The following is a 9,805-nucleotide window of genomic DNA, read 5'->3' on the forward strand; positions in this document are numbered from 1 at the left end:
CTTCATCCAAAGAAAATTAGCCATTGATCCAAGTCAAAGAAAATAAGAAAAACACAAAAGTAGAGAGAGAAAACTAATAGTTGAAGCTTTGTGATCTTGATTCTCCCTCCAATTCTCTTGCTTTCTTGCTTTGTTTTTGGCTCTTCTTCTCTAGAGAAATTGCTTGCTGCCTCATCTCAAAAACCTCTGAAAAAGGTCCCTTAAATAGCCTTCAAAAGCCCTAGCTTCCAAAATCCCGTAAGCTTGTTATTTTTGAAAAACATGGTGGGGGCCGCAGCTCTCAATTTCCAGAGCCGCGACTCTTAAAGGTTCTACCAAATTTTGTTCCTCTAGTGCAGTACTTTCACTTCAATAAATATTTTCACCACTTTTCGTTCAGAACTTGTCAAGACTCGGAACTCCCCATCGAGCCCGTGACAACCGCTGCGAACCCTCGACAAACATTCTTCACCCCGAATGTCGATCGAAACCTCGCAAGGCTCTCGTATCAGCTTTCGCACTTCTCCTGTGAGCAATAGTTATCAAATAATCAAAATACGAAGGATTACAAATCATTTCCAAATCATAACATAACATATTGTTTTTTTTTTTTTTGCTCACAGGGGCATTTTCGTCATTTTTATCGAAAACCTCGAAACTTGCTAAAAATGTAGTAGGTAAGCCAAAAATATATATTTAATGATTAAAAAAAATTAAGTATCTAAAACGTTCATTTGAAGTGAAAATTTGACCATTTGAATATGATAAAAATATTCAATAAAATAAACTATTTTCTTGTAAAATAATTTTCATAAAACTATCGGTACATAATTCTTATAGCGTAAAAGATAATTATATTCATATATACTATAAAGCAAATAACCAAAGCATAAAATTTCTTTTACAGTGACACGTGGGCCCATATCTATCCAAAATGCATCGGAAGCTGGAAACCTACAGCTTTTACCGATTCGAGTCCAAATGAAGGTCCTTGTTCAAGTCAGCTAACTACGAAATTCCCTGAGCCTGAAATGTGAGGAAATGAGGGTGGTGAGATTATAAAATCCCAGTGAGTAAATAGATACCATCTAAACTATCTAAAGTCGAGTAAATGGAGACAATTAAAATAAATCATCATACTGTAATTTCATTACCATTCAACTCATTTCAACCAAATAAAATCAATCCATAAAAATCGAGTAATCAACTTGGCTTATGAATTTCTTAAAACTTTGGCTCGTGCCAAAACTCATACTCGGTGATACCTTGCGCAGGGCATCTAACCGAGTCCGCCAAGGCTGTTAAAATTTTGTGTACACTTAAAATATATTTTTGTTTGAAAAAAATACAGTCGTTCCTTGGCGTTGGCTGAGTTCCCCTTCACGTGGTGGTTTGGCGTGAAGTGAACCCTAAGCTATACCCCAGGAGATACCCTACGCGCCTCTCCGTTCGAGGTAATAATATAATGGAGTTTACCGTGCCCCTCTAATAGGCTGGTCCACGGAACCCCCTCTGCAGTAAATAATTAATATATAATCCACCAATCAATAAAATTCATTCTAGCATGTCATGGCAATTTATCACAACCTAGCCTCTCAAGGCTGAATACACAGTATAAATAATTATAACACCAAAATCAGTTTAGCCATTCATGCTCATTTATTGTCATAAGCCATTCAATTCAGAACCATAAATTTGCAACACAAACTAGCAGTCTCCAATTACTCTATTTTCAAAACCAATATTCGATTTTTCAGAAAATTTATAAAATCACAATTTCCCTTAAAACATAACAATTTACCATTTAAACCCATTTTTCATAAAATCACATAGTTGTATAAAACTACTCTAGATAATTAAGACGATAATAAGTTTACTCACAATGTCTAGAATGCAGACTTTCGAAGCACTCTGTCTACTGGTCCTCGGATGCAATTTTCTTGCCATTATTGGAGGACTCACCACCTTGACACAGTACAAAATCGAGAATTTCACTAAGTTGGTACTAAATCAAAATTAAACTAATTTGGACTACCAATGCATGATATGGAATGCAAAAATGCACTGGTAACTATCTAAATCCGGTATTAGCCTAATTCGTCTTATCACCCGATTAAATTCCTAACGGGTTCGTTTAAACTCCAATTTAATTCTTTTTAGTTTCTATACCTCAATTGCACCCAAATTAACTTAATGTCCCTCAGTGTGATGCAAATTATCAGTCCTAATAGCAAATTACAAAAATACCCCTAGTGGGTAAAAATTCGTATTTTTGCTCCGAAAATTTCCATTATTTTTCTAGGCTCATAATTCATTATTCCTTAACCAATTCTCCTAGAATAAAATCAAACTCATCCTCACTCACTACATGGTAAATTCAGCCATTAATGGTTGGGGGAGAAAATAAATTCTTTTCTTGTTGTTTTGTTTCTAAATATGCTAAACTAACTAAAAACACTAACATAAATTAAAATCAAATAAATCCAACAACTTTCTCTCTCCTAACCCATTTTTTCAGAATTGAATTCATCATGAAAACATGTAATTTAATCATGGAAAATAAAGAGAAATGCTTGGGAATAAGAAAACTCAAGCTTAATAGAAAAAATCTCACCTTTTTCACTTAATTTCCTTGAAAATTCACACTTTTTCTTTGATTTTCTCTCTCTAGGGTTTTGTTTTTGTTTTCTCTCTCTTCTTGCTGGTTTGGCCGGCCATGGGGTGGAAGATGGGCTGATTTTATGCATTTTAAAAAGGAAAATAATAAATTAATAAAGGTATGACACATGGCATCATGTCATTGGCCCGTTTTTAAAATTTTAAAATTTTAATCCTTTTTATCTCCACCACACAATTAGTCAATGGTCAAAATGAGGATAAATGAAGACCATGTGCTGGAAAATGTCCTGGTGGTGGAAAATTACAATTTTGCCCCTGGAGTGGTAAAATTACCATTTTACCCTTTTACTCCAAATTATACCGAAATTAAAATTTTTCACTTTTAAACCTCAACTCTTACTCCAATGAGTCAAATTATACTCCAATAAGTCAAATGGGGCCAAAAAAATCTTTTCTAAAATTCTCATTTTGTCCCCAAGTGGCAAATGACCATTTTGCCCCTAGATAGCGAAAATTCCGGTTTGACTTCAAATTGATCCTCGAACTCCGAATCACCATATTAAACCATTCTGAGACTTTAAAATTCTTAATTTCATCATAAATTCTCTATTTGATCTAGTCGAAGCTTAAATCAACTTTATTGTACTTGTACTTGTAGGTACAATACCGACTTTTGTAAATTTTTCAGAACTCTCCTAGCATGCAAACATACTATCCATCACATGTATGTCATGATAAATATTTTTATAGAGTCGAGCTTGTCATCTTCTCCCCCACTTGGATCAACCATATGATCTTTCTTCTTGTTTGACTTCGACATCCGGCTAAATATTAATATTTTAATAATATTTTATTAATAAAATATTATTTTATTCTAAAAATTTTATCTTGTCTCATTGGTACCCAAAATACCTTATTATGCCTCACTTGACTTCCAAATCGCCTTTTATCTCACAAATTCTTCTCTGATAAAATTATTATTATTTTATTATTATTTTCTCACTTGCGAAACATTTTATCCTAAACTGCTCATTTCGTCCTTTATCACTTCTAAACATTTTAATTGACCTCAATATGCATTCGATCAATTTTATTTATCACCATATCAAAGTATGGGGTATTTCAATCTCCCCCACTTAAATAGAATTCGTCCTCGAATTCCTGTCGATGTTGCGTTATCAATCTCCTTCTATGATCCAACTCCTTGTTCCTTCTATAGGGACATTCAATTTATTTCCCTCGTTCACCTTCAGTTCAATTAAATGCTTTATTTAAAGCAATTATCATCCTTTGGAACCGGATCAGTAATACTTTTCACAACCATGATCTCTTATATCTATACACTAAGCATGCCTTTATCTCCATTATTACATTTGAACCATAACTTCATCTCAATTATACCGATTTCGATCACATATCATACTTACTTATGTATACCTAATCATCATTTTATTAATTCGCTGCGTACCAAATTTCTCAACCTTGATTCATCCATCTTATACTGGTCTATACACTTCCTTTAATAGAGTTCCATTAAGAACTTAAACAATCCAAGGTTTACCTTCAAAGTCACTCATAACTTTAATCGTTCATTGCATGTCTGTTAACACTTTAGCTCACTGACCTCTCTGGACACTATTTCAAAATCTCTCAATTATTGAGAACCATTCTTCACTTTAGTTAGTAAAATTATCAATTTCCTATATACATAGATACATACATTTTCAAATGTCAACATCTCTCTTTATATATAGGAATCCATGTGTTCACATGCCTTGGACTACATTCCCCCTTTATTCATCCATATCCTAATCCTAGTTTCAATATAATAATTCTTATAGTGCATGTCAACCTTCTTATTATACTTGTGTATAACTTAATATCATTCATATCATTTCCAACCATATGTTTGAGTTTCCTTATACTATATATCATTCATCACAATGTCATCTCCATTGAATTATAATCTATTATATGTGTATGCTTTATAATCCTATTGATGCCTCAAAGATTTATCTCAACTTGATCATTGCATCTCATGCAATACCATAATTCCTAAGAGTCATCCTTTTTGTCCTTAATCATCTTTCATGCCTCTATATTACCTTGTATCTTTCTTGCATTACGATATTGATTTGTCACTTAAGACTCAAACCCATTTGAATCATGTATGCCTTAAGCATTTTCGAATTCCAATTTCCATAATATATTAGGAAAGTTTCATTATCTGACTTCATTTTCAAGGTCAACTTTTATCATCCTTTGTTCCACTCCTTCATATGAACATAACATCATTCTTCCTTAACTAATTTATAATTTGTACTTGAAATTGTAAAACTTAAAACTAGATTCTCCTCAAGTATTTTTCAATACTAATACTAATATCACTCTCAGCTTACAACTTCTTTTTATAATCACATAACTTAGTGCTTGCTTTAACGAGATCCAGAGCAAAACTTCTCTTGAGTATTTCCTTGGGAATATCTATCTTAAACTTATATCTCATAGCATGTGATCCCTTAACTTGTGATTTTGCCGTTAGGCTTCTCAGCAAGTTTTAAAAATTTTACGTTTTATACTTGCTGTGTATGATTAGAATCTCTTCTCAAAGATGTTTATGTATTCCTAAAACATTTACTCTTAAAGATATATAAATACATACTCATCCATTCAACTCCTAACTCATCTTCATAAGTTTCTAGGGTGCCACACAATTAGCCTCATGTTGTTACTAACCCTTGTCATTTTACTGTATCAAAACAGATATTACAAATTCTCATAATGATATTCTATATAAATTGATTTTCTATACCAGTCTCGTAATTCTTCCTTCACACTTTCATTATTTGGTATCTCATCTCAATATAGTCATCTCAAGAATCTTTCAAATTTTTTTTTTTATTATATGCCTCTATACAAGGCAATAAAGAAGTTTTTCAATTCATTTGGGTAAACATTCTCCAGAATATTTAAGACTCCCAGATAACAAAACACAATGACCAACAACCAAAATTCAATTTGTAAGCTCATTATCATGTCACTCCCATCTTACTCATGCATCATAAGCGTGAGGTATTTGAAGCAGTATAGCGTTGAACAGTCAATGCTGAAGTATTGTAGCTATAGAAATTTTCTCATCAAAGCTATTTGTTTACATTCAAAGTCACCACATCAATCATTCTCAACCAGTGGTTTCCCTTTTAGATATATATCATGAGTTCCATAAGTATAGGTACCTTCTATTTTCTTGTCATACACACTAAGCCAGATTAATACTTTCATCTCATGTCATCTTTTGACGTTTATCAACATTCATAAAATTCCACCTCAAAACATCCTTTCCATACAGTGTAATAAGTTCATGATAAATATACCACTCCACACATAAGTTGCTTACTATCTACAACTTTCCTCAAATTTATTGTCATCCTTATCCCATTTATCTTCTTTGTCTTATACTCCAATAATCTTATTGACTTTCGGTATAATTAACTACGAAAACAGCTCAGCTTCCTCCTTATTTTATTCTCACAATCCTTACTGAATCAAAATTTTATATTCCCCATATTCCATAATTTAACTTCATTGGGTTATATTTGTGCCCAACTATTACCTCATAATGTCATAACATCACTGAATAATCCCCTTCATGCTTAAATTACAATCATTAACTTAATCACATTATCCATTCCGAATGTCATTTATAACCTTATTGCTTCTTTCTATAACCTTCCTCAATAATTATATTACCAATTTATCTCTGTTATACTAAGAGATTCCCATACATATCCAATTATTTAAACTGCTATTTTACATTCCGTTCGAGTCATACAAAATAAAAGCCACTCCTAACTCCTTTACACAAGTAACTACTACATCTTCCCTTAAACGACACTTGCCTAGATTTATGACAATACAACTTCAACTAAAGTATTAAACATCTTTAGGTTCCTCATTGTCCTGATCCGGGCACATCAATGGATCCTCTTCCTCCTGAGATTTTCTCCTTTGTTCTTCAATCCAAGCTTGTTGTATTCTCTTATATTCTTCATCACTCACCGGTGTAGCATTTCTTCCACAACCGGGAGGAAAATGTCGTACACCTGACACTTTTCTAAGAGGTTTACTTGCCACTGTTACTTTCTCCTTATCCTTTTCTGGTTGTCCCCTTACATTTCTCCCACAACCTGGTGGAAAGTGTCGGACTACTGTCACGCTCTTCCTAGAACAAATACCTCCTTCGGCTATCCTTAATTTCCCCCTTTCTTTAACATGTTCCTTAGATTTTCTCAAAAGGGAACCTCTTATGCTTACATTAATATTATTACTATCTGCACTTTTTGGACTACTAGGTTCGGGTAGCCATCGGCTCTTAGCAGTAGAATCTAGCGATCCCTCGCTAATACTATGAGAGGCGTCGGGACTACCGTCTTTCCTAGACATGGTGTATGTGTCACCAGCGCACCTCAAAACCTATATGCAATCAAATAGTAATTGTTTAATTATTTATGCATCTCAAAAATAGGTAGATTTCTATATGTAGATGCATACATTCTATTCAATCTAACCTAACTGAACTTAACTTAACTTATCTTAACTTAACTGGACTTGGGGCCACGCAGTGTCAGTGTAGATTTCTTAAAACAACCTTAAAATCAAAAACTTTAAAATCCAAAGCTTTAAAATCGAAATATCTGATCTTTAAACCATGCTGTGATACCAATCTAAATTGTCACGACCCGGAACTCCCCATCGAGCCCGTGACAACCGCCGCGAAGCCTCGACAAACATTCTTCACCCCGAATGTCGATCGAAACCTCGCAAGGCTCTCGTATCAGCTTTCGCACTTCCCCGGTGAGCAATAGTTATCAAATAATTAAAATACGAAGGATTACAAATCATTTCCAAATCATAACATAACATATTGTTTTTTTTTTTTTGCTCACAAGGGCATTTTCGTCATTTTTATCGAAAACCTCGAAACTTGCTAAAAATGTAGTACGTAAGCCAAAAATATATATTTAATGATTAAAAAAAATTAAGTATCTAAAACGTTCATTTGAAGTGAAAATTTGACCATTTGAATATGATAAAAATATTCAATAAAATAAACTATTTTCTTGTAAAATAATTTTCATAAAACTATCGGTACATAATTCTTATAGCGTAAAAGATAATTATATTCATATATACTATAAAGCAAATAACCAAAGCATAAAATTTCTTTTACAGTGACACGTGGGCCCATATCTATCCAAAATGCATCGGAAGCTGGAAACCTACAGCTTTTACCGATTCGAGTCCAAATGAAGGTCCTTGCTCAAGTCAGCTAACTACGAAATTCCCTGAGCCTGAAATGTGAGGAAATGAGGGTGGTGAGATTATAAAATCCCAGTGAGTAAACAGATACCATCTAAACTATCTAAAGTCGAGTAAATGGAGACAATTAAAATAAATCATCATACTGTAATTTCATTACCATTCAACTCATTTCAACCAAATAAAATCAATCCATAAAAATCGAGTAATCAACTTGGCTTATGAATTTCTTAAAACTTTGGCTCGTGCCAAAACTCATACTCGGTGATACCTTGCGCAGGGCATCTAACCGAGTCCGCCAAGGCAGTTAAAATTTTATGTACACTTAAAATATATTTTTGTTTAAAAAAAATACAGTCGTTCCTTGGCGTTGGCTGAGTTCCCCTTCACGTGGTGGTTTGGCGTGAAGTGAACCCTAAGCTATACCCCAGGAGATACCCTACGCGCCTCTCCGTTCGAGGTAATAATATAATGGAGTTTACCGTGCCCCTCTAATAGGCTGGCCCACGGAACCCCCTCTGCAGTAAATAATTAATATATAATCCACCAATCAATAAAATTCATTCTAGCATGTCATGGCAATTTATCACAACCTAGCCTCTCAAGGCTGAATACACAGTATAAATAATTATAATACCAAAATCAGTTTAGCCATTCATGCTCATTTATTGTCATAAGCCATTTAATTCAGAACCATAAATTTGCAACACAAACTAGCAGTCTCCAATTACTCTATTTTCAAAACCAATATTCGATTTTTCAGAAAATTTATAAAATCACAATTTCCCTTAAAACATAACAATTTACCATTTAAACCCATTTTTCATAAAATCACATAGTTGTATAAAACTACTCTAGATAATTAAGACGATAATAAGTTTACTCACAATGTCTAGAATGCAGACTTTCGAAGCACTCTGTCTACTGGTCCTCGGATGCAATTTCCTTACCTTTATTGGAGGACTCACCACTTTGACACAGTACAAAATCGAGAATTTCACTAAGTTGGTACTAAATCAAAATTAAACTAATTTGGACTACCAATGCATGATATGGAATGCAAAAATGCACTGGTAACTATCTAAATCCGGTATTAGCCTAATTCGTCTTATCACCCGATTAAATTCCTAACGGGTTCGTTTAAACTCCAATTTAATTCTTTTTAGTTTCTATACCTCAATTGCACCCAAATTGACTTAATGTCCCTCAGTTTGATGCAAATTATCAGTCCTAATAGCAAATTACAAAAATACCCCTAGTGGGTAAAAATTCGTATTTTTGCTCCGAAAATTTCCATTATTTTTCTAGGCTCATAATTCATTATTCCTTAACCAATTCTCCTAGAATAAAATCAAACTCATCCTCACTCACTACATGGTAAATTCAGCCATTAATGGTTGGGGGAGAAAATAAATTCTTTTCTTGTTGTTTTGTTTCTAAATATGCTAAACTAACTAAAAACACTAACATAAATTAAAATCAAATAAATCCAACAACTTTCTCTCTCCTAACCCATTTTTTTAGAATTGAATTCATCATGAAAACATGTAATTTAATCATGGAAAATAAAGAGAAATGCTTGGGAATAAGAAAACTCAAGCTTAATAGAAAAAATCTCACCTTTTTCACTTAATTTCCTTAAAAATTCACACTTTTTCTTTGATTTTCTCTCTCTAGGGTTTTGTTTTTGTTTTCTCTCTCTTCTTGCTGGTTTGGCCGGCCATGGGGTGGAAGATGGGCTGATTTTATGCCTTTTAAAAAGGAAAATAATAAATTAATAAAGGTATGACACATGGCATCATGTCATTGGCCCGTTTTTAAAATTTTAAAATTTTAATCCTTTTTATCTCCACCACACAATTAGTCAATGGTCAAAATGAGCATAAAT

At 33.3% G+C, this 9,805-nt stretch overlaps 1 long non-coding RNA gene across 1 annotated transcript; it reads right to left on the reverse strand.

The window, feature by feature from the left end:
- Window positions 1-782: 782 nt before the first annotated feature.
- LOC148760772 (uncharacterized) lies at window positions 783-2,688 on the reverse strand. Its single transcript, XR_016028551.1, has 3 exons — window positions 2,594-2,688; window positions 1,861-1,944; window positions 783-1,005 (listed from the first exon to the last, which is right to left on the reverse strand). It is a non-coding gene; the product is annotated as an uncharacterized LOC148760772 (long non-coding RNA).
- Window positions 2,689-9,805: the final 7,117 nt, after the last annotated feature.

This window comes from Theobroma cacao, chromosome 9 (genome assembly GCF_053813885.1).
Source record: "Theobroma cacao isolate CCN51 chromosome 9, ASM5381388v1, whole genome shotgun sequence".
NCBI lineage: Eukaryota > Viridiplantae > Streptophyta > Magnoliopsida > Malvales > Malvaceae > Theobroma > Theobroma cacao.